Source organism: Meriones unguiculatus, chromosome 11, assembly GCF_030254825.1.
Source record: "Meriones unguiculatus strain TT.TT164.6M chromosome 11, Bangor_MerUng_6.1, whole genome shotgun sequence".
Classification (NCBI taxonomy): Eukaryota; Metazoa; Chordata; class Mammalia; order Rodentia; family Muridae; genus Meriones; species Meriones unguiculatus.
In genome coordinates this window covers 31,364,006-31,390,123 of record NC_083359.1, presented here as the reverse complement: position 1 = coordinate 31,390,123, position 26,118 = coordinate 31,364,006, and positions in this window count along the sequence as shown.

Below are 26,118 nucleotides of genomic sequence, written 5' to 3'. Positions count from 1 at the left end.
CCAGCATCAAATAGTTATAAACCCCTTACAGTTTTGCATATATAAAGAATCCCTGTCATTAGAGACAAGGCATTGAGATATAATGATCACTAATATGAGACGTAGGTGATTGGAATCCAAGGTGATGTGTGTTCATAGTGTTTGGACAAACCGGTGATGGCATGTAAAGTGCAGAGCCCTTCAGCTCTCCTGGAAGTAGATTCAAACATCCCTAATTGTCAGGTTCAGTTTAAAGACGGCAAACTTTATTTTATTGTCTGCAGTTATTCATCTCTCAACAACTTTATGCTACTTTAGCTTGACATAAAGGAACTCCCAGATAATAATATGACCCAGATTCTATAGCAGGACAGACCAAGTCAGTCCATTCACACTGAAAACAGAACCAACTTCAAAGCAAACAGAGAAAGGAATGATGAGGAATAAAAGGAATGCACTAGGCAACAAAAGAAATACCATGAGAAAATGCATTACATTTACTTCAGATTTGATTAGTCCTCTGATGTCCAGTATGTGACATAAATATTTCAGTTTGCAACTAACTAGTTTATTGAACAGGTCAGACATTTTAAGTGTTTACTTTTGTCATCATCCAGGGCTAGCAACATGTTCTGTTTTCATAGGATCAACAGTATGTCTCTCTCTCTCTCTCTCTCTCTCTCTCTCTCTCTCTCTCTCTCTCTCTCTGTGTGTGTGTGTGTGTGTGTGTGTGTATGTGTGTGTGTTAGGAATTTAGTTTAAATGCTGTTTCATGAAGTTAAAAAGGTGAGAAACTCCTATAGATGAAGAAGGTTCTATCATCTGTAGACCTAGAAATCAGGCTAGAGTTCAAATATTAGGCCACTGGACTGGAGACCCAGAGAAGAGACTACATAGGAGTTCAGGTAAAATGGTAGCTTTCTCAGGGATGTTTGGTTTTCTTGTATGCATTCCTCTAACTTGTGTCTGAAACATCATTTCCAACGTCCTCTCTAAGTCAGATGAAACAGGCATATCTGCACAATAGGAGTCTGTAACTGATAGATTTCTGACTTGTCTTTCTTAGCCTACAACTTGCAGTATCAGCTTACTTATCCTTTCAAATAGTATGTTTACATAACTGCACAGCTACAGTTATGTACACAGATGTACACGATTGCCTATACATGCATACCTACAACAGTTTCTATGGGGAATGCTTGGACAATGATTTAGCCAAAGCCTTCTTTACCCAGTAAAGAATTCAATATTGGGAAATCAAACCAAGGTCACGGTTCCTATCCTCATTTAGACTAACTTTATTTACAGCACAGCTCCCCACCAGCCTACAACTGTTAGGACACTATGTAACTCATAAAATTTCTTTTAATGCGAAAACCTAGGAATTCCATTCTGCCATATTTCTGTCACACATCACACATAATTTTATAATATTACTGCCTCATCCTGTTCACATGAAGGAGAATGATGAATTAAAAGTAGACAGCATTACCAGGCCACAGAAGAAGACAATGCAGCCATTCTTGATGAGACCTAATTGACTAGGCTCAGAAGGAAGGAAAAGAAGACCTCCCCTATCAGTGGACTTGGGGAGGGGCATGCGTGAAGAGGGGGGAGGAAGGGAGGGATTGGGATGGGAGGAGGAAGGGAACCACAGGGGGGATACAAAGTGAATAAAGTGTAAGTAATAAAGAATATATGTGTGTGTGTGTGTGTGTGTGTGTGTGTGTGTGTGTGTGTGTAGACACATAGCCAGGGATACTGGTCAGGATAATACTCATATAGAACAGTCAAATTCTGTTGTTAGCTTGATTTAAATATTCCTGAATCTTTGTGGTTTGTAAGGTATGACTATAATTTATATTATTTTAAACATGGATAAAAATTAGATGATATTCGGAGAGTCATAGTCTCAGTCAGTCTCAGAAGATCATCTTTCCCACTCCATCATTTTATGCAGCTGTCTTGTTTTTTTGTTTTTTTTTTTGCTGAGAAGGACCTCGAAACATGTTTATTCCAGCATTCTGCATGAACCAACCTCAGACTGCCTTTGCTTCCACACACTTTGCTTATAGGGAAGCTTCAGAGAAAGTTGCTTATGCCAGTTGGTACAGACTTTCAGATTGTTCCAAGTCAAAACTTCATTTAAGCCTGCATTTTCACTGTGTTTAGAAAATGAACAACAATCTACATTTCTTAAGATTGAAACAGACTTTACCAATTTTCTTGAAACCACTAAAAAACCAAACCAAACTAAAACAAAAAACTACACACCAAATCAGCAAGAAACAATTTTAGAGAATTATGATTAATTCCCTAAAGGCATTGTGGGTAGCTTTTTGGTCATTTCATGGGTTATAAAGGTTTGTTGTCATTTTATAAGAGGTCAGTTACAAGTTATTAAATGATCTATTTTTTTCATGCAGCTGTCTTGTATATATTACGTTTTCCTCTATATACTGGTCCCTCATGCTGGTTTCTGTGTTACCCTTTTCCTTTTAAAATTTATTGGTGTGGTATTTATTGGGTTTTGAAATAAATTCAATTATTTTAAAGAAGAAAATTAAAATACTTACAATCCATTGCTTAGATAAACTCTTTAACAGAATGTTAGGCCTCCAAAATGGCTTGACAGCCACAGGGAAGATATAAGCACGAAAGGCACTGAAATAAAATGACCAATACTTAACCTAGTCCTGGAGTTTTAACCGTAAAGATTAGCATGTCTGAAAGGAGGTACGTGGATTAATGGAGAATGCTGATTCCACAGTGGACCCTCCTGGATTAGGACCTCAGCTCCTGATTCTCAGCTGTAGTTGTTCTAGAGCACAACACTCATCCTCCCAGCATCCCTTTGCACGAGCTGGGGATCAGTAAAGAGACTACAACATACACTGAAAGAGAAAAATATACTAGAATGATGTTTTAAATAAGTGGTGTGCATATATGTCTATCTATCTATCTATCTATCTATCTATCTATCTACCTACCTACCTACCTATCATGGCGCTGGGGATTGAACCTAGAACCTTCTACATGCTCAGGACACATTGTGTAAGTGAGCTACTACTGACAAAGTGCATGACTTGATGTTGCACAGATTAACTTCGACTGAGGTAAGAAATGCATTCTAGCCTTGAATTTGCTACTTTCTGGCATCCTCCTCCCAAGAGCTGAGATTACAGGCATCCATCACTATAAGCAGCTAAATAAATACTATGTATCACTCTCAATGCAATAAACTTTGTAGGTCCTAAAAAATTAACTAGGACCATCATAGTATAATTACTATTTTAAAATTTGTTGTTTCTTTTAAAGGGAAGAATACAGACATATGCATGCTATCCCATACTCCACTTTTTTTCCCCCACATCACGTTTTTTAAGCATTCCACATTAGTGTTTACAAATTTACCTGAGCAAAGTAGCATGCTGGCTTCTTAAAAGAAACACTGCAGACTTAAATGTTTCAATTCACTGCATGTTTTATTTAAAAGCCTCTTCCTGAATCCGTGGGAAATTAAGTAACATTAGAATTCATTTTATATTTAAAAAAATGGGTTTTAGCTGACCAGTAAATGGTTTAGAGGGTCAAAGCAGTTGGCAGGTATGCCTGACCTCCTGAGTTGATCCTTGGGTGGAAGAAAAACAGTAAGTTCTGGAAGCTGCCCTCTGACTTCTGATAGGACTTGCACAGATCACCCACTACCACACAAAATATTAATTAATTAAAATTATATTACATAAACTTTTGGACTGGGTAGAAGGTAGAAATAATTATTCATGCATAGTTGAGTCAGCTAACATGAAAATCTAAATTCCTGTAAAAATAAACGAAATAAAAAGTACAAAAAAGAGTAAAGTTAATGACAGGCAGGGAAATAAACCTGAGCAGAATTGAAATGCACAGAGGGACAGTAATAGTTAAGAAGCAGGTTGGTTAGTAGAAGGGGAAATAAAAGAAAAAAAAATCAGGGGATCAATTTCACAGTGTGTGAGTAAATATATTGGAGATTATATATTTATATATGTCAAAACTAGCAATAAGCCCAACATTTCCAAATGATGTCAGCATTTGAGATTTTTCAAGAACAATTGCTATGGCTGCAAATGATAAATATTTCCAGTACAATGAAAGTAAATTGCTAAGATCAACTTAGCCATACCAACATCGAACATGAAAAGCTGAAGTCATAAATAACAAGAGAAAATGAGTTTCTGAATAATTTGTAAGTCGATAACAGAAAGGTAAGTTTCTAATAAAATATTAGAAAGTTGTGTGGAATTAAAAAGAAACATAAAATAAGCTGAAAAACCATGAGTTAATAATGAAAAAGGAGATAATCAACAAGGATTTTTCGAGATTTGGGTTGATCATTGCTCAAGCAGAAACCCGGTAATTCTTATTCTGTAATATGGATTGGTGCAGAGGAAACACACAGGCACACCAATGAAGCAGCCTGATGTCAACATGAAAATCTCAACTACTGGGTCATACCCTATGAAAACAAATAGTTATTAGTATATAATGTGAGTGACTGAAATTTTATGCCTTCTCTTCGAATAACTGAAAAGAGCCAGGTTTCTTGCCCAGTGCATTCAAATTCAGAAATTATCATAGAAACTATTTAACCTAATACATTCTATGTGTGATTGTGATAATATTAAAAACAATAATCCTTACTGACTTCATTAATATATTAAATAATAAAAATCTATTTGCATATTCTTTTCTGTAGCTTGGTGTGAGTGTGTGTATGAGTGTGTTTGTGTGTGTGTGTGTGTGTGTGTGTGTGTGTAAATGTAATTTGTACATGTTTGTGTCTCTTTATGCAGAGGCCAGTGGATGATATCTGCTGTCTTTTCTACCAGCCTTGCTCCCTTGAGGTAAATAACGTGCCTGGCTGTGCACTGAGCAGTGCTGTTTCCCAGCAATCCCAGAATTCCCACTGTGCCTATGCTTTATATCCTGTGGGCACAGGTGTAGATACAACCACATCCAGTTTCTAATGTGGGTTCCTGTGTTCAAATCCAGATACGCTTGCTTGCATTTCAAGTACTCTTACCAGTTGAGCCACATCTCCTGTTCCTCTTTTTCCATTTTTTTAAGTGACAAGGCAGTTTTCTTTTTTCTTAACATTTTTTTTTATTATTTCCATTTATTATAGTTTATCCACTTTGTATTCTGGCTGTGACACCCTCCCTGGTCTCCTCCCATTTTCACCATCCATCCCACTTTTCCCTCTATTACCCTCCCCTAGTCCACTAATGGGGGAGGTCCTCCTCCCCTTCTATCTTATCATAGCCTATCAGGTCTCATCAGGATTGGCTGCATTGTCTTCCTCTGTGGCCTGGCAAGGGGTGCACCCTCCAAGGGGAGGAGATCAGAGAGCCTGTCACTGAGTTCATACCAGAGAAAAGCCCCTGCTCCCCTTACTAGGAAACCCACTTGGACACTGTGTCTATAGGCTATATCTGAGCTGGGGTTTACCCCAACCAAAAACAATGAATGGAGAGGACCTAAAACCCAGGCAGCTTTCAATAAGGTGACTGGTCTTAAAACATATTTGAAGATAAGCAATGTCCTAAAGACCAACTGAGCATCTAAATAAATAAAATATTAGACTCTCTGGGCATTCTCCTTTAAATATTGTCTTTTGTTGTAATATTATAGTAATATGACTACGAACATCTATGTTAGCCTTACTTATTCTTTGTTAAAGCCAATTTTAAAGTTTTGATAATGCAAACATGACATTCTTAAGGAAAAGAAAATCAGTATTTTTCTTCTAAAATGAGGAGACATCAGAAATAAATGCTCCTTGATTAAATCTTTATAGTTTAGTCATATATATTTTTTATTACTGTACATCATGTTAGGAAGACCCTACAGGAGTCTAAAGGCTGAATCACCTTTTATGAAACAGAATGTGTCAAACGGAGATGATCTCAGTGGGAAAATGATTTGAAGCTGATTCTGCCAGAGAATCAGCTGGTCTTTTTAAAAATGTTTGCATGTTAGAAAAACCTCTTTTCCCACCTGGCCACCAATAAATTGTGAAGTCTTCAAAACTTACATCTGATAGAGGAAAAGAAATGGTTATTGTGTATCTTTGAGTTCTTTTATATATGAGTGGTGGGAGCAATGACTGGTTGTTTCATGTATTTGATTAAAAGAAAAAAACTATGTATAAAGAATCCTGTTTCAAGAGAAACTGTGGGTATCTCTCTGGCAAGCTTGAGACCTATATAAGAGTAGGCTCCTAGGGAGATATGACATGGGCTCTAGCAAAGACTCCTAGTAAGCAGGGGCCCTCGAGATGGAAGAGGACACCCTCTAACCAAGTCTCTTTGTAGAGAGAGGGAAACACGAACCCACCCACAAAAACTTTGACTCAAAATTCACCATGCATACAAGATAGATAGGTGCAGGGATAGATAGAGAAGATAGAGCAGGGATTGAGGAAAGGTCCAACCAATGCTTGGTTCAACCAAAGATTCAACTGATGGGAAAAAAACCAATCCCTGAACTATAAATGATATTCTGCTATGCTTGCAGACTGGAATTAAACAGAGTTGTCCTCTGAGAGGCTTTACCCAACAGTGCTGAGACTCATAGCCAAACATTGGGCAAGGCATAGGGAGCCTTGTGGAAAAGTATGGGAGGGGGGTGGCGGGGTGAGGAGAAAAGGACCTGAGGTGACAGGAACGTTATAAGAAGACCAACAAAGACAACTAACCAGGCCCAAGAGGGGCCTGCTGAGACTGAAGCACCAACTTTGCATGGACTAGAGTTAGGTCCTCTACAAAGATAGTTAATGGGTAACTGAGGCCTCATGTGGAGTCACTAGTAAGGGGAAAAGGGCCACTCTGTGACATAAACTCTCTTGCCAGCTTTTCAACTACTTCCCCTTGTCAGGCCACAGGGGAAGAGGACAAGCTCGACCTTGATATGACTTGAGGAGCTGGGGTGGATGAAGGAGGGGGGGGAAGATTCCCTTTTCTGAGGAATAGGGGAGGGGGAGAAAAGGAGAGGAAGGGAGGGTGGGACTGGGAGGTGAGGAGGGATGGGACTATGACCAGGATGTAAAGTGAATAGATAAATTAATTAAAAATACTGCTTCAACCAAAAATATATGATAAAGCCTCACAAGAATGACATTCTCAACCCCTGCTTGGATGTAACCCATGGCATCTCAGTATCCAAGTGGGTTCCCTAGTAAGGGGAACAGGGACTGTCTCTGACATAAACTCAACGGCTGGATCTTTAATCCCCACCCCCTGCCCCAAGGGAGGAGCAGCCTTGCCAGGCCACAGAAGAAGACAATGCAGCCAGTCTTGTGACACCTGATTAGCTAGGGTCAGATGGAAGGGGAGGAGGATGTCACCTATCAGTCTACTTAGAGAGGGGCATGGGACAAGATGAGGGAGGGAGGATGAGATTAGGTGGGCATTAGGGGTGGGGGCTACAGCTGGGATGCAAAGCAAATAAAATATAATTAATGTAAAAATTTTAAATTTAATCAAAAAATAAAAATAAAAAAGAATGACATTCTCTTGCAGACAAAGTGCTTTATGTATAGCTATTGCTTATAATGTAAATAATTATTCTAAGGGAAATAAGAATTCTTGGCCAAGGCTCACAGAAACACTTCCATGTAGTATGTGTGCAAAGGTTGTAGGTGGTTGTAGGTTAATACAACCAATAGCAGTTACTTCCACGTAATGAATTGCTACTGAACACAACCAGAAACTTTCATTGGTAGCCTGTAGGGATGATATTTACTGTTAGGAAGCCAGAGGTAGAAGAGTTGAGGAAGTAGCCCAAGTCACTATTGGTAAAGAAGAGGAGCTACATTCAAAATCACCAGGATCTTCCAGTCATATCTAAAGATAATTTGCTTTGTGCCAAGGGTTTGTTTCCTCTTCCTTATCTTTACCTGTCCCTTCAAAAGAATTTCATTTAGCTTTAGCTAATTTGTGAAATTATTCAGTGACCTTTCAGCACTCCATCTGGGATTTCGTTCAGATTCACTCACAGTTACATCATTTCTCTTATCTATAGTGAATGGAAAAGAAGTCAATTTCCGCTTGCAGAAAGTATAGTTTACATCGTGGCTTCAGTCCAAGAGTGTTTAACCCCGTCATCTCTTTTTAGGTGGGTACACTTTGATAAGAAAGTGCATTTATTTATCATTTAGTATTTACACTACCATCCGTTGGTCGTCACACCCTTCTCTCATCCAGTACAGCAAAACATGGTTAAACCCAGCTATTGCTTGCCTTTGTGATGAAAACATTCCCCATCCAGCAAAAGTGAAAGGCACAGAATGCCATACACCTTGAACCACATGCTTGGCAGAAACGTACTTTTGTTCACTCCTGTGTTGACATGAGTGTCTAAAACTCTAACGGCTTTCTGTCTAACTTTTTAAAAATAATTAGTCTAGGGAGGATTCTCGGCTTTGTGGTCGAATGCTAGCTGTGTTTTCCAGCAGTGTTGTGTGGTTTAAGTGTGATGATTGCTTTAGAGTGGTCATGTCGGATGACCTTGCTACTGAACATCTCCAACAATACTAGCAGTTTGTTCCTCTTAGACATGTGCTAAGTGTCATGTCCCAGGAGATGGGAATCTGTTTGTTGATTAAGATCATTTAAGAACTGAATGTTCTTCTTTCCATATTCTTCCTGCTTGGTTATTTTTCTGAACCCGAAGCCTTACCATCCTATTCCCAGTCTCACTCAATTTACCCCAAAGACTTCAAAAAGAAGTCTGTAATCAGAGAGCCAGCTTTGCTCTTTAATGGCTATGTGATATCTTTTAATTTCTTAGTTTAGAAAACATAAGGTGAAAATAATCCCTTATGTGGACAAGTGTACATCCAAATATAAAGGAAAGGAAAAAGGAAAAAAAAAAGATGTGGAAAAGCTGTGGTCAGACCAGGATTTCACATTCTCAGCTAATATTTAAAAATGGGTATTTTCTTGTGTGCAGCTGTTTCAGGCAGTATAGGAATTTCACAACATTCCTGGGCTCAACCCACTAGTTGCCATCACATCTTCCTGGTTACAGAAACCAGAAATATACGTAGACATGATCATTGTTAAATGCAGTTAAAAAACAATGCTCTGTTAAAGAACACTGACTGGTTTCATGGGGAAAAACCATGAGAGTCAAAAAAAGCCCATTTGTAATATTGGCTCCATGTACACAAACCGACCAACCAACCAAATAAATGAAACAAAACAAAGCAAAACAAACCAACCAACCAAACAAACAAAAAACTACAAACAAATCCCCCCCCCCAAAAAAAAAAACAATAGCAATAGAAAAAATGGAGTCAGGGATGGTGATATACTTCAGTAGGTAAAGGCACCTGTGATTATGACAATGTTACAATGTGCGCTTACTCTCAGGGACCCATGTGGTAGAAAGAGTGAGTTGACTTCAGCACATTTTCCTCTGACCTACACGTAGTGCCAATGCATACACATGTACACATCCACACGTATATACAGCCATGCATAGAACATATGCTCATTCACATTTGCTCTATTCATAGCATGAATGTAGGGTTTTCTTTTGTTCATACACTGAAGAATGGCTAAAAGAAACATGATAACTATACACAAATTGTATTTAGCTGTAAAGAAAAACAATATTTTCGGGTAAACAGAAAGAACTTAGGAATATTATACTGAATGAGGTCACCCAGATTCAGAAGACAAACACCAGATGTTCTTATTGAAACCTGGATCTTAGGCTCAACCTATCAGAGATGTGTCTTTAACTTGGTATATCTGTAGAATCAAAGAAGCTAGAAAGAGAACATTTTTAGCAATAGAAGGAAAGAGCTCTTACCAGAGAGGGGACAGTGTAACACAGGTGATAAGAAACAAAAAAGGGACAAGGGGGAGGAGGGTTTAAGTGGAAAGAGAAATGTCAATGTAGGGCAGAGGTTGCACTCAGGAGAGGGATAATCAACACTCATGACATTTACAAAGTTAAATGACAACCTATTATTTTATAAGCTTCTATACATGCTTATATATTCCATATAAAGTAGTATAATTGGAGTTTCTCTGCACTTGGGATAATATTTGTTCCAGAAGACAAAGGTTGTCAAATAGAAAGCCTTGTTGCCAGGTGCGTGATATCTAACCCTGGAAATTCTGCTTCAGCATGTCCTATAGATACCCAAACAATACATACCCATGCCACTGCTCTTGATTGTTCAAAAGAACCCAAGGTAAGACACAATTTCTGAAGACACCACACACTTTCATCACAGGACCAGGACATAATGCAGTTTGTTGAGGGAAAATGTCAACAAAAGCTTTAACTAGCTGTGAACTCTGTGAGCTGAACAGCAGTGACTGGTATGGCAAGAATTTTTTCATACAGCTAGGCACTGTGGCACATGCCTTTAATCCAAGCACTTGAGAGACAGAGTCAGGTGAATCTTTGTGAGTTCCAGAACAGCCAGGGCTGCTACTCAGTGAAACTCTGGCTCAAAAACACAAAGCAAAACAAAAACATTAATTGTGGTAGTTTGAATGAAAATGGCCCCATAGGCTCATAGGGACTGGCAGTGTTGTAAGGTATGGCTTGTTAGGGTAAGTGTGGTTTTGTTGGAGGAAGTGTGTCACTGGAGACAGGTTTGAGGTCTGAGATACTCAAGGTGGGCCTCGTACAGCATTTCCTCATGCTGCTTGCCCATCCAGATGTAGAATTCTCCTTCTCCAGCACCGTGTCTTCCTCCACACTGCCATGTTTCCCATCAAGACTATAATGGACTAGACTTTTCAACTGTAAGCCAGCCCCAATTAAACATTTTTCCTTTATAAGTGTTGTCATGGTCTTGGTGCCTCTTCACAGCTACAGAAACCCTAAAAAACCAACCAAACAAAATAAGATATCTCCATAGGCGCACTAGAGGCAGAGAGTCTACAGGAGTGATCTTCGCTTTCTAGATGGATTTAAGGCAAACTTCTCAGAAAGAAACACAGTGTTGCATAGTAACATGGGTAAGAAGCCGTGGCTCAGGGCTCACAAGCCCCAGGGTTGAACCTGTACAGTTTTGCTAACTAGACATGTATCAAATTGATCTCTCAAACAATAGCAGATGTGGTGTGTGAATAGGGAAGGATGCTTATCACTAAAGCTAGCAACAGGTGTTCAATCCCTGGGAATGAAATGGTGGAAGGATAGTATCAACTTGAGCAAACTGTTCTCTGAATGCTCTATCCGTGAAGTGGCACATGTATAGCAGGCGCATCACACAATAGACAGATGATAGATAGTAGATAGAGAGATTACAGACATAAATAGATAGACAGACAGACATTTATAGAAACAAGGAAGACAGCTGAAAAGGTCACTAGAATCCTGTAAGCTAGAAAGACTGTTAGGTTATTTTCTCGTAGGCAACTATAGCCTCCAAGCTGCTGAAGAAAACATGCAGGAAAGGCTGAATTATCCATACGATCCTGTGTTTTGACTCTGGTTCTTGATCCACAAGCTGTAGCAGGTACCACAGTGCCTGGGTCTATACTTCTATTCCTTATTGAATTCATTATTTTTTCTGATACCAAATCAGTGCAAAGACAATCTTGTAGATCCAACATATTAAAATCTATAGACCTAAAGAAGCTAAACAACAAGGAGGACCCTAGAGAAGAGGCTTAATCCTTCTTTCAGAATAGCATTGACATTAAAAATGGGAGAAGACAGGAGCCTACCACAGAGGGCCTCTGAAAGTCTCTATCCAGCAGGGTATAGAAGCAGATGCTGAGACTCAGCCAAACTTTGGGCAGAGTTCAGGGAATCTTATGGAATAAGGCGGAGATTAAAAGACGTGGAGAGGACAGGAGTTCCACAAGGAGACCAAAAAAAAAAAAATCTGGGCTCAGGGGGAGCCTGTAGAGACTGATTAATCAAACAAGGATCATTCATGGAAAGGACCAAGCCCCCTGCTCAGATGTAGCCTATTGTCAGCTCAGTCTCCATGTGGGTCACCTAGTAAGGGGAGCAGGAAAAACCTCTGGTATGAACTCAGTTGCCTGCTCTTTGATCATCTCCCCTTGGCAGGTGGTCTTACTAGGCCACGAAAAAAGAAGATCCAGACAGTCCTGATGAGTCCTGATAGGCTAGTGTCAGAAAGTAGGGGAGGAAGGCCTCCCCTATCAGTGGACTAGAGTATAAATAATAATAATGAAACAATAATTAAGAAAAAATATATGATCCTACTCTATAATGGTAATATACAGTTTACTTCAGACTTTAATTATTTTAATATTCTTATGCTGGAGTATATCATTTGATGGCTGATTAATTTGTCATTATCTTTATCTAAGCTTTTCTGTTGGAAAGTATTGATTTAAGAACTTGACTATGCAATAGAATTGTCAGGAAAACTTGAATAAATTTTCACTGTAGGGCTCGACCCTAGAGAACTTAGTAAAATTAGTTTGTACGGTGGCCTTGGCATAATAGTGTTTTTCTTTTCTAAAATGCAAGGCCCCCTAGGTGACTCTATCATACAGCAAGATTAAGAAGCACTGGATTAAAGCTTGTAGTAGAGGGCCTGCAAAATTCTAAGTGCTCAACAGAAGTCTGAAACATATGTCAAGACAACGTTTCTTGAATTTTTCAAGTAGAATGCTGCTAACTACTTCATGTCTCCTAAACTTTCTTCATTCAAAAAGATCACTTGGGAGGACTGTAAATCATAAGGAAGTATATAAATGTGGCTATTATCATATTTTTATAATGCCTTAATAAACAGGAAACACACTTTTGTAAGATATAATAACTCTACTCTTCATGCCTCTGCTGTGGTATTGCATCGCATTGTTTCTGTATAGAGGGGAAATTAGTTACAGGGGGGAAATCACCGAGAAAAGCAACATCACATCAGTCTGTAAATTTCCCATCAGGAAATTCTAGAATACAGTGCTGACCAGTGTTCGGTTATCATAATAACATTGGATCATTTTAATAGTATGACCATTGCAATCAGCCTATTAATATTTCTTAAAAATTGAGCTGAAGCTTATAATAGTGCGACTAATAACATCATTAACAAGGTTTAAAATTAATTATTAGGGACTGCACAGAGCTTTCCTCGGAGTGGTGCTAAATTCAGTGCAAATGCAGCTGTCACGGAAATGCAGAAGGGCCCCCAAATCCAAAGTCACCATGTGACTGCTAGCCAACCTGAGATGGGTATAATTTATAACACAGTAATGAGTCTTCGTACTTCTCATGCTTTCCCAAGTGTTTGTTCTCACTGAAGGACAAATTCTTTCTAGAAAAGTATTTAATATGAATGACCAGATTTCTGCAAAACACATGTGCGTAGCTGATGCCTGTTCTTTATTTAGTTCATTTAAAGAAGATGGACATGCATGTTGATATATTTAATAATATGTAACTGGTTACTTTTGATTTAAAGAATTATAGTAAATTCAGGATAATATTAACCCGGATATGTTACTTAAATACATCTTAGTTCTATAATAAACATATAATGTATGTGTAATAGAAAAATTCAAACCTAGTTACCACATTCCCACAAATACTGTGTCTGTTTCTAACACAACGGGGCAATACATTTGCAGAACATTTGTATTTTCGTAGGAGCATGGCATTCCATTTAGTATACGAAAAATTTTAAACAGAATTAAAACCAAACAAAACCAAGTGATCATAGGGCTAATTTTACTATGTTCTGCAGACCTGCTTAACCTGCCTTTACTCACATTATTTATTCAAAAAAATTTTTAAATTAAAACATACACAACAAAATCCTGAGGTTGGTGGGAAATGGCCTTGTAAGAGTCTCTACTTCTGAAAGCGGATTCCTAACACGTCCAGGATTATTTCCGCGATAATGACATACATTTGTCTTCCTCCCCAGCGTCACTGCTGACCTGGCATACCACACCGTACTTTGTGCTCCATTTGGGTTGTAGGAATGTGTTTCAATGTGACCGCGTGTCATCATTTAGCCTTCACCACTGTCTTTTAATATTTCCTCAGGAAAAAAATAAAAAAAAAAAGAATGTGACCATAAATGCTTTAAAATATTCCCTGCATTCAGACTTTTTCCTTCTACCATAATTTTGCCAATAAAAATAGATGAAGAATGCCATATTCAACAACATTATTATGAATTTCACAGAATGTCTGTGCTGTTTCCTCTCCTACTCATGAATCTAGCTAATTGCCCGTTTACATGTTTACATTTCTATCACCTTTCCCCCAATCAGCTCTCTTGGTTTACAGCTTCTCTATACCTCTATTTCCTGTATTTTTCACTCATTTGTTTGTTTCTTATCAAAGCTTCCTGCATTTTCATCTTTTATTGTTTCTCAGATATAGGTTTAATTAAAATTTCATTGTTTATAAGAATTACAAGTTAGTTACAGTGTTCATAGGCTACAGCATACAACGTGGCATTTATATGTTTTTTTTAATAATAGTAATAGATTTTTCACTAAATTATTTCTTGGTTGAACCATACATTTGGTTTATTATGACAAGAATTTTATCTTGGATATCTGAGTCTCTCCTCCATCCATAGATGTTAAACAGTCATTTGTCAAAAAGCTAAATTATCTGTTATAAACACAAAAACTTGTGAATGGGAAAGAAGGCTTCTGAAGAGAAGTATGACTATTATATGGGCAAATAGGAAAACCACAGGCTTTGAAGGTTAGAGTGCTCCTCATTTGCAGTGTATTCGATAAATCATCTATATTTTGGGCACCTTTATGTATAAAGCAAGTATTAACATCTGGCCAAACTCAGTACAGGATTTTCCGGTTTCTTCTTATTGCTGGATATCAGACTCCTTTTGGTCACAGAAATACATCTTATTCCTTATGTGCAATTGGCAGTTGTGCTTAATCTTCTCCTGCCCGTATGTAGTTGGGGAATATTTTCTCCCTGAAATAGGCAGTGTACCAAAAACTGCAGCCTAATAAATCCGCAGGCAAGATGCCATTGAACTAAAGATAAAGAATTCCTTAATGATCTTAATCAAGAGAGCTTATCTGTGATGCTCAGTGAACTTTAATGTAAAACCCATAATTGCAAGCTGTGGATGTGATGATTGGGGGATGTTTCTATCCAGATGAAGCCTGAAGCCAATTTGCCCAGATTGGCAGTCTGCTATATTCAACTTTGCAAAAATTCAGTAGAGAGTTTGACATGAACCAAAATAGGGTTAAAAGTGAACAGGCACAGAGGTATGCTCTAAATAATTTAGACAATATATAGGATGAGTTCGTGGACTTACAATAAATGATATGAATTGACACATATATTCATATTCTCCAATATTTAACAAATAATCCTTACTGGCTGTTAAATATATTACTTTTAAAGAGATTAAAGCTTATTGAGATTAAGTTTATTATTCAAATGTCTGTAGCCTTTCCAAAAAAAAATAGTTTAAAATCAAACCCTGTGTGCTAAGTTGAAATGTTATAACCCTCTTTTTATCACTGTTTTCTCTGACTTTGTTGTGAAACTAAGGGAGAAGAAAATATTTCCATGTTGTTTTTGTTCTGGGAATGGAAATAGCTTAACTACTATGTATTTTATAAAGATCATCTACAACCCACTTGTAGCATTTTGTTAGTCAATTTTGCATAATCTATCATATCTGATTCTCATGACAGTATACATGTTTGGTGTGGGTAATTTACAATGCTTTACTATGCTGGAAGGTCAAAAGTCTGGTCACAGAGGGACTGCATTTTATGCTCAGGGTCTCAGGTGAAGAGATTAGCCAATCTACATGTCCTACCAAAACTTCAGCAGAGAGAGTCTGCTTCGATACGCATTTGGACAGATTCAATAACTGTGGTTGTGAAAATAAGGTTTGATGTCATGTATGCAGAACTGAAATCTTTGTATTTCCATCAGCTGCTTCCAGCCTGTGGAGAATGCCTTTGTACTTTGTGACATGTCTTCCTATTTGTCTCTAGAGGAAATCTGAGGATGTTTCATCAAATCTCTACCATGTCTTTCTTATTTCATTTACCTCTGAATGTTTGATTCTGACTTGAAGGGTTCTTGAGGCTAGGTGAGGCTCCCTCAGGTAACCTTTCTCTCTCTAAGTCAACTGTATTCCACCATCTCACCTTATCATTGGAATGTAGCCCTGGAACAGTCTTCAAGGTAAAGCTATTAATCTAGGTGGTTCTCTGTAGCCCTCTGTCCAACACAACTCCTCCTATTCAACTTGCTGGAAAGACGAGGCTACGACTGTAAAACACTAACCTTGTGACACATCTGTACTTGTAGGCTATTGATACTTGGGTACCCACACTGCTGACTTAAGGCCAATGGTTTATGAGCTGAACTAGCACATCACCATTTCTTAGCAGAAGCTTTAAAGGTGTCTGTCTACTCAGAGTTATTTCCAACTGACCCACAACAACATAGTGCATCGAGGATTATTTTGTCAACATTGGCTCTGAAATGAAGAAGACACATGAGAAAGACCTATGTCAGATCCACAGAATGCATCATGAACAACGAATCCGGAAGTATTAGCTCTCTCACCGTAAACATACTTAAAGTCAGCTGAGAGAGAAACTAGTACTTAAGAGTGAGGGATTGGTACAAATCATATATAAATACAGTTTTGGCATTAGCTTTGCAGCGAGTGACCAGGTGGCAAAAAAATGTACTGAATATTGGAGGTTGGCTGATAAAGTGATAACTTGTGTGGAACAGGAAACCCAAGGACGTATGGACTGTTCAGCGTATACGCGTGTGCAAACACCTGAAACAATATGGGTCACAATTTGTTCACAGAGAGCACTGGATGCCATCTTTCAATTACCAGGCTAGGGAGATGATGAGAGATGGCTCAGAATTTATGAGCTCTTGCTTCCTCTATAGTTCAGTTCCTGGCTCACACATCAGGCTGCTCACAGCTGCCTATAACTCTAGCTCCAGGATATCCAATGCTAACTTCTGCTCCCCACGGGTAAATGCTTGGATTCAGTGCACATGCTCCGGCACATGTACACATGGAATTAAAATTAAAGAAAAAAATCTTAATTGCAGCATTAGAAAATGTCTTAAAGTATTCAGAGCATAATCCTACATTTACAGATCTTACTCTATGTACTTTTGCAACAAAAAGTACTGAATAATTTTTTCCTAAATAAGAATTAATTTAAATATAAGAGTAACAATAATAGCATTAGTTCCTTCTATTTTGACCCATATCCTGATCCACAGTTGAAAGTGATTTCTCATATTGATTTTTACAATTGTGTGAATGACCTTCCCATGCCTGTAGATTCAGTTTTCATTTCAGTCACATGACTTTATATCAAAGCCCAACTATTAATTCAAAACTTTACTTCATGCTTTTCTCCCTTCCAATTTCTATTGCCAGAGATTTACCAATAAAGACTTCTCAAATGCAGCTTTAAAAATGAGAATTAAGTTTATGTCTTTACTGTGTGTGATTTGTGGTTTGAGAAAAGGTGATTTTAAAAGTAGTAATATTTTCATGGCAATATTCATGACTAAGAGCCATATATGTCCGTTGAAGAAAGAAATGTTTTGTGTGCGGTACTCTCTTTTTCCTCTCCAGAATGCTTTCTGTACATTAACCATCAAATTCTTTTCTCATCCATCACTCAGATAAAGAAAAATTCTCACACTGTATTCCCCCTGTCCTTTTCCTCTTTATTACAAATAGTCTCTTTTATAGGTATCTCTTTCTGTTGAATCTGAAGCATCTTTCGATACTCACATCTCAAGTCCTCTCTTTCTAAGTCTCTACACTCATCTCAGCTTCCTTTGAGCTCCATAGCTTGGGGTGCTTCTCCTTGACACTTCTCTTTGATGCTTCTCAAGGCATCCGGTTAAGGGGAATAAGTGAACATCCAGAAGCTCACAGCACCAATCTTCCTCATTCCCTAATTAAGTTGGTGCCTGGGGCCCAACCCACACTATGCCAAGTCTTGCTGTCTGATTGTCAAGAGACCACAACCTCTGGGATTACGTGATACTCCTGGGTCTGGATGGCTTAAAATAATACTACCTCTTGCATTGCTCAGTTTGATTCTGAATTCACAATCCTGTATTGCTTCATCTCATGACCTCATCTAATAGGAACTTCTTTCTACATCTTTCTGATCTTCTTTACTTCAAAGAGAATTCTGTCACTGGACACAGGCTTGAGAACAAGGTTAGTAGTGTACCACCATCACTATATCTGTAGTTATTCTTTCTGTAGACTTGTGTACCATTTTTTCCCTTAGTTTACACTTTAAATGGGGAATTCTAGAGAAAAAAAAAAAAAACAATTTGCAGGTTTGAAATGGCATGGTACCCTGTGTAGTATCACAAAATCTCAAAGTCATCCCACTTTTCCAAGTCCTGGTATTTGAATATTATTTTTGTAAAGCTTACCAGCACTGTGCATACTGACAGTCCCGAGTAGCTATACATTAACATTGCCTTTAACTATCAGTTGGACTGTAGCAGACTGTTTGTGGCCAAATAACACTAATTTATGGCTCCCACGATCAAGAGAAGTGATACTATCAAATTGGTACATGTCAAGAAGAAGTCACAAAGTTCCTAAGTGAAAGTATAGCACTACAGAATACCATTTGGAGGAGAAAGAAGTCATTCATTAAACTTCATTAAATTGTACTATTATTAATGTCATACTCATTAGCTATTGATGTAACCACTTCCTGTACCTAACATAAATTTTATTATAGGTTTATACAAACAAGAAAGCACAGAGCAAATACAGATTTAGATGGAGATTAGTTCCAGGCACCCTTAGGCACTCAGGAGACATAGATCCACAGGCAAGAATACAACTGCAATCATTTTTCTCATTTAACTCAGACTCCCCCGCAAAGGTGGCACTCATCCAGCAAACGTTACCTACAGTAGAAACGAGGGCCACATAATGCTTTCCATTTAGTCTTAGTCTCAATACCACTGAAATGTACAAAAATCCTGGTGGGGTGATACTGAGGACTGAGAACATACATGTCAAACTCTCAGCTTTCTGTGCTTTGCACATAGCGCGTGCTCATTAAGTGAGAGCTGTTGGCTCTGGTCTTGTTCCAGCCTCTGTCAAAGTTATCTGCTTCCTATGATCCTTGCCATCTGGCTGCTTCCAATAAAAAAAAATGACTTTAAGTGCTTTGACAGTAGACTTAGATTTATCAGTCTCACTGTGTGACCAGATACGTAGCCTTCTCTTTCATGCTATCAGATTAAAGTTTTAGAATAAAATTAGTAAGAACTGTATGTGTGTGTGTATATGTGTGTGCAGAAGAACAAGACATGGCTGACACCATCTTAAAATGTACAGTGTCATAGAGGCTGTAGAATGATAGCGAAGAAATAAGTAAAGTGTCATGGACTAGGTTAAGAAAATAGCCTCCATTGAAGTACAGGTCAAAGCCATGGCCAAAGAATGATCCTTTTTAAATCAAAGGTCTGGGTTTTGAATATAGCTGAATTATAAAGCATGTGTTCAATGTGTATAAAGGCCTGGATTCCAGCACTAGCACCTTCTCCCTCACATTCTAAACCAAAAAGCCATAAAACATATAATCAAAAAATAACACTATTCTGAGAACTAACAAAATTTCAGACACAATAAAGATTCATGTGAGAATAACTATGGGGTAGTAGTTTTATTTATTCTTTTTAATGGAAGAAATATGTCTGCTTCTGGTATGGCTGAATCTAGGATGTCTATTATCTTTTTGGATTACACTCTCTATGAATATGGTTGATCATGAGTGAATTTACAGTTAGAAATGAGTTTCCAGTTGGCAGGAAATATGAGCGTAAGGTAAACTACAAGGCTAGAAGTAAATATATTTTCTGATAATGCCACTGTCCTTCGGGTGGAGCTGATGATTGATGCATATCTCTTAAGTGATTATTATGGTCAGGTGGAGGACATGAGCTAGGACTTTCTGCTTGATATAAGTTATATTGAGCCATATTTGGCCACATGAGCAGTAGTATCCTAATAGTGGAAAGCTATTAGGAAATACATGAAAGCAAAATTTATTTTTCTATCATTTAGGTCCTCTACCTCATCTCCAAGAGTAGACAATATGAGAACAGTGTCTTTGTAAATATTTCAGAAACTCACTAAATAAATAACCAAATTATATACATCTGAATAAAAATTACTCTGAAACTGGATGAGGTAAAACTTACCTGATGACTCAGTGGGCAACAGCATTGGCTGTGAGTGATAAGGACCTTAGTGCTCACTGTATGTAAAACTGTCAGGTGTGGGCAAGTCTGATGGTAAGCCAGTGCTATACAAAGCACAGGTAGGAGGGGTTCTGGAACAGTCAGGCCATCAGCCTAGCTCCATGCTCAACCAGAGATACTTCAATCTCAAGTTAAGGAAGCAGAGATACACAGGACTCACAACATCCATTTACAGCCTCCTCAAGTAAATGCACAAACTTGTGCTTCTGCTCACCTGAGAACATATACCATACATACATAAACATAAACTCACACACTTACACAAAGGATTTTTTTTTTAAATCTTAACTTTACTATCTATTTAGAGTTTGTCTTTGGCCAAGATATTTAACTATTCAGAAACTCAGTTTGTCTGTAGGTTAGGAATAATAATAATCTTTTAAGTAATACATCACTCTTCTCCACACACCTTTTTGGCTGGCTCCTGTTATGTTTAACCTCCAGTACTGTGATTTTTAATCTATGGCATGGCATAATACAAATAGAAGGTGATTCTCACCACACACAACATCATCTTGACTTCTGGTGGCCACTAAGTGTTTGAAAATTCATAGAACACAGAACAAATTTATCACAATTTAGGCTTTGATCCTGCTAAATAATTGTAGCTATAATCCTTACCTGCTACCAGTTGATAAAAATACCAGAAAGAAAAGAATGAAGAGTGCTTAATTTAGTTACTATGACTAAATTTGCCATTACATACACATATCACTGAATGTTCATGATCTATACAAACCTATTTTAAACTCAACTTGGTGTGAGCCCCTAAATCATTTCATGTTACATATGTCAGAGGAATTTATTCATTTAGGGGTAGTTCTAAAATGTGTACTGTTCTAAAAATTAGCTTATTGAGGATTCGTTCCTGAATAATTTTGAATAATTCAAGGTGTGTGAAATGTTTATTATTAATATTATTATTAACAATTTATTCGTTATGTATCCTGCTGTAGTCCCCTTACTCATCTCCTGCCAGTCGCACCCCTCTCCCTATGTCCCTCCCCTAGTCCACTGATAGGGGAGGTCCTCTTCCTCTACTATCTGACTCTCCCCTCTCAGGTCTCATCAGGAGTGCCTGAATCCTTTTTCTCCTGTCCTGATCCTGACTTCTCCTACTTCTGATATCTACCCTGTTTGCCCTTCTGAATTTTGATTAAGCTTCCAGAATATATAAAGAACTCAAGAAGTAAAATGCCAAAGAAACAAATTATCCAATTAAAAAATAGGGTACAGAGCTAAACAAATAATTCTCAATAAAGGAATATCGAATGGCAGAGAAACACTTAAAGAAATGCTCAAAGTCCTTTGTCATCTGGGAAATTAAAAAAAAAAAAAATGACCCTGAGATTCCACTTCACATCCATCAGAATGGCTAAGATAAAAACTCAAATGATAAAACATTTTGTTGGAGAGGATATGGAGGAAGGGGAACCCTCCTCCATTGCTGGTGGGAATGTAAACTTGTACAACCACTTTGGAAATCAATCTGGCCTTTTCTCAGAAAATTAGGAATAGTACTACCTCAAGATCCAGCTATACCATTCCTAGGCATATATCCAAGAGATGCTCAACCATACAACAAAGGACATTTGCTCAACCATGTTCACAGCATTTTTATTCATAATAGCTGGAAGCTGGAAACAACCTTGATGACCCTCCACCGAGGAATGGACAAAGAAATTGTGGTACATTTACACAAGGGATTACTATTCAGCAATTAAAAACAACGAAATCATGAAAATTGCAAGCAAATGGATGGAACTAGGAAAGATAATTCTGAGTGAGGTTAACTCAGAAGCAGAAAGACACACGGTATACACTCACTTCTATAAGGAACACTCATACAAAATTTCATTCAGATACCAATTTGAAAGAAATGGAGATGACAATGATAAAGAATATGAAGTGATGATTGTCACTATGAAGGACCTATTAACTGTCATATTAAAAATCACTGAATTTGTTATATAAATTATTTTCTCTTTCCTGTATGTTGGTATAACGTTCTTTTTGAAATGTATATACCTTACCTTTGTTCATTCAAATGCTGATTTCTCTCCCCCACTCTCTGATTCCAGTTCAGAGATTGTATTGTGGTGCTTATTCCAAGCATCACCTGTCTCATCTTTGTGTAAACTTGCCAAAAAAGCAACTAGCCACAATGTTGAGCAGGGAAAGGAAGTAGGCAGGAAGAGGGGAGGAGCCAGAGGACAGGAAAGAGGGGAGGAGCTGGAGAACGGTAAAAGTGTGTGGGCAGAAAGAAGGCCAGAGAGAGCTGAGAGAGTGGCTGGAGGTCAGATTTTGGAGGACGCAGAGCATTAACCAGACCTAAGATTTCACAAAAAGCAAGTATAATGTATAAAATATAAATGTTAGGAAACTATGAGTGCTTCGAGGTTTAGGAGGGAGTAACTATTGTCCAGCATTGTGTTTTAGGTTAACTAAATAAATCCCAGTTTTCTGTGTGGTGATTTGGGTATACAGCTGTTTAGAATTAACAGTAAACTTTACCAGAAGCTATATCAATAGTAAATATTAATCGTCACTTAACACCTACCTGTACATTTATATTTTAATTTTCCTTATTTTCACTAACTTCTGAAGGCTATAAACCTCTTCAGTTACTCAGGATTTTCTTCAAAGACAATGGTTTCACGAGAAACCATTGTTTATATCAATCAGTCATATGTGTAAATAGCACATCTTAAAACAACAATTTTACTCTTATTCCAGGTACGGATTTGATGTTTTCAGGTTTTGTAGAATCGTTATAGCATCGTGCTATATTTAACCAGTTAATATCCTGTTTAAAAGGAAAACGATCAACTCTTTAAAATTGTGTGTAGAACAGTTGAATTCTCTCCTCATAATCTATGCAAGTTTAATTTAAATCTCATAAACATGAAGCTCGCTTAGCCAGACATCCCAAATGCAAGGCCAGATCATGTTCATTTCAGAAGGTCACAGAATCTCATTTTGGTAGACACGCATCATCTGCGATAATGCAGTGATTAAAGTGACCCCAGAGGGGCAAATGTACATTTGGGCCTTGGAAATGAGTGTATCATCACTTCCAAAGAAGTGAGGCCATCAGGGCTTCTGCCACTTCTTCTCTTGTCCCTTACAGAGTTATTTAGAGGAAAAACTATGGCCATTGATATTCATTCTTGGTCTAACAGAAGCGGGAGGGGAAAAGTCTACCAGAAGAAAGAATGCCCCCTGTTTGGTCAACACTTCATACATCTCAATAATAAGCAAAAATTGTTAGTCTTAATAATTATTTAAAAAAACACTTGTGTAAATCACTTTATTCAAATTTCATCAAGAAGGTAGAAAAATAAGCATAAGAAAATATTTAGGCACAGGTCAACGAGTTATTTTTGCTGGACTGCACAGGTATCTTGACTTTAAATAGTTACCCAGACACTGCCGTCAGCTACTGTGTTCAGGTAGCTATTACTGACTCCCTTTCCCCTTTTACCATCACGTAATGGAGTAGTGTACTTTGCTGCATAGGGGAGCCTATGAGAAACATTGAGAAATAAAGTTGTGGTAAAGAACTCATAAGATTTGAGTCTGCTTTATTAGAATGTGCTTTCGGTGGGAGCAATGACTCCTTCTTAAATCATGGCTGGTAAAGTTAGGACTCAATGTGCACTCGCTAATGTTTCCAGAGAAGCTTCTTTGTCACGTTATGCACACGGCCTCAAACTCCGTCTCTCTTGGTCGCACACATTGCACTTTCTACCTGGCCGGCTAATCCGGCAGGTTTTAATGTAACTGTTGCTATCTGGAAAGGCAGACAGAACATCACACCGTGAGTCATAAGTTGGGACTACAATTAATTAATTATGAATGAGAGACAGTGAAGGACAGAAACCCACGAAGCTGCAAACAGGGTGACATTTTAAACAGATTCCTCGATTACACTGCTTTTTTTGTACTCGCTGTGGAAGCGTAAGCCCACTTCTAAATTCTCAACATGGTAATACTTAAAACAACCAGCTTTGAAGGGCTAACCACAGATTTCAGTTCTACCTCTGTAAGATCTTATCAAGGTCACACACACAGACACACACACACAAATGATAATAATAATAAGTTGGAGACCACATTGAAATATTTGCGTCTTAGATACCTTCTAAAAAGCTTTATGGGTGCAAAAGATGCCACTGGTGCTCCAACACAGGGGCCTTTGATGTTCCCACATCTTTACATCATAGAGGGAGCTCAAAGGGTTAATTAAAATTTAATGATATCGGCAGTACTTTGAAAAAGTTATGAACTTGGGTGAGATCAATCATTTTCTTGGACTGCCTGACTTCAAAGCAGACATTATGCAGAAGGAGGCGGGGGGAGGGGGGGAAACTGCTCCCATTCTGCACCGAATTCATAAGCAAGAATTTTCTCATTAGTGGTCTGTTCATGGAGGAGATTCCAAGTTCAAACTGAAGGGAGGTGAGATGGCAAAAAGTGGTTAATCTCGATGTTAAGCCTTTGATGATGATCAGTTTCATCTTTCAATGAACACGTTTCCAGGAACATTGCAACACTGACAAGCCCCAGATCAGGAAATTAGCTTTTTTCCTTCTTTATTTCTACCTTTAGAATCACGTGTTGTTTGTCAGCATTTAGAGGAAAAAGCTGTGCTAATTAACTTGTTTACTCATTTTCTAGGTTAGTCTATAGAGTGACATTTAAAATGACTAATTTAAACTTCTGTCAAATGTAAAATTGTCCTTGCCTCTTAAGCTTTTCTTCTACTTGTATTGCTAATAACCAAAATTCTAGGTCTTAACTCCTTCTGTGATCCTTTTATATATAAAAGGATACTTTTTCTCCCAACGAACAGCTAGTCTCTGTCTTTCTTCCACCTTGACCTGCTTCATTTGGTCTGTAAGTTTTATGACTTTGACTTAGGTCAAAAATGGAAAAGTTTTGTTTAACAAGAATTAAAATTTGTCACTGAACACCAGGATAAGCACAAAGTCTGCGTCTGACTGCAGCACATCAAATTCAGTGTATATCCCTGTCACTGTCTGGCCATAAAGGATGCAAGGGGGTATCACAAACATCACATAATTACAGTTACATACATGCATGTCCATAAAATAAAAAGAAATCTAAGTTGCCATACATGATACTCAACTGTAACAGTGTCAGCAAGGTAAAAGCACCCAAGTGTCCATTTTAGGGAAACTGAAAATGATATGGTATTTAGCAAAATGCCATTTCCCCACACCTGTCTCCTTTAAGAAAGAATGGGGCTTCCTGGGGACCCTAATGCACACAATCTAGTGTATTTTGTTAGAGAAGTGACAACATGATCATGAGTCATTTCTAGAGAGATCTTGGGTGTACTTTTGATTAACCATGTTTAGAGAAACTTCTTAGAATATGCAGTAGTCAAAAACTGTGGAATGAAACCCTGGACTGAAACAGCCCAAATAATACCAGCCAGTCTGTGGTTTCATTTATCTGCTGAGATAACACAGCGACTCTTTACCAGCTTTACAATGTTGTCGCCTATAAATTGTTATGATACTCGGCACGAAAGGACTGTCCTGGGTGACTCTAAGGGCACAGTTACAGTGCTAGGAGGATTTGTAAGGGACTCATCCAAAGAAGATGTCAAGAACAGGATACATGCAGATATTGGAGAACAGAACCCTCCGTTGAAGACTTCTACATTTTCTAACTGTGAAATTTCCATCTCCACCTAATAAAGTACATCTGGTGGGGACATTCAGCCAGGCACCATCTGCTCAGAACATCCCAACTGCATTTAATTTTGTGAATTAAAAATGGTGATTGTGGGAGACACAAACTTTGATG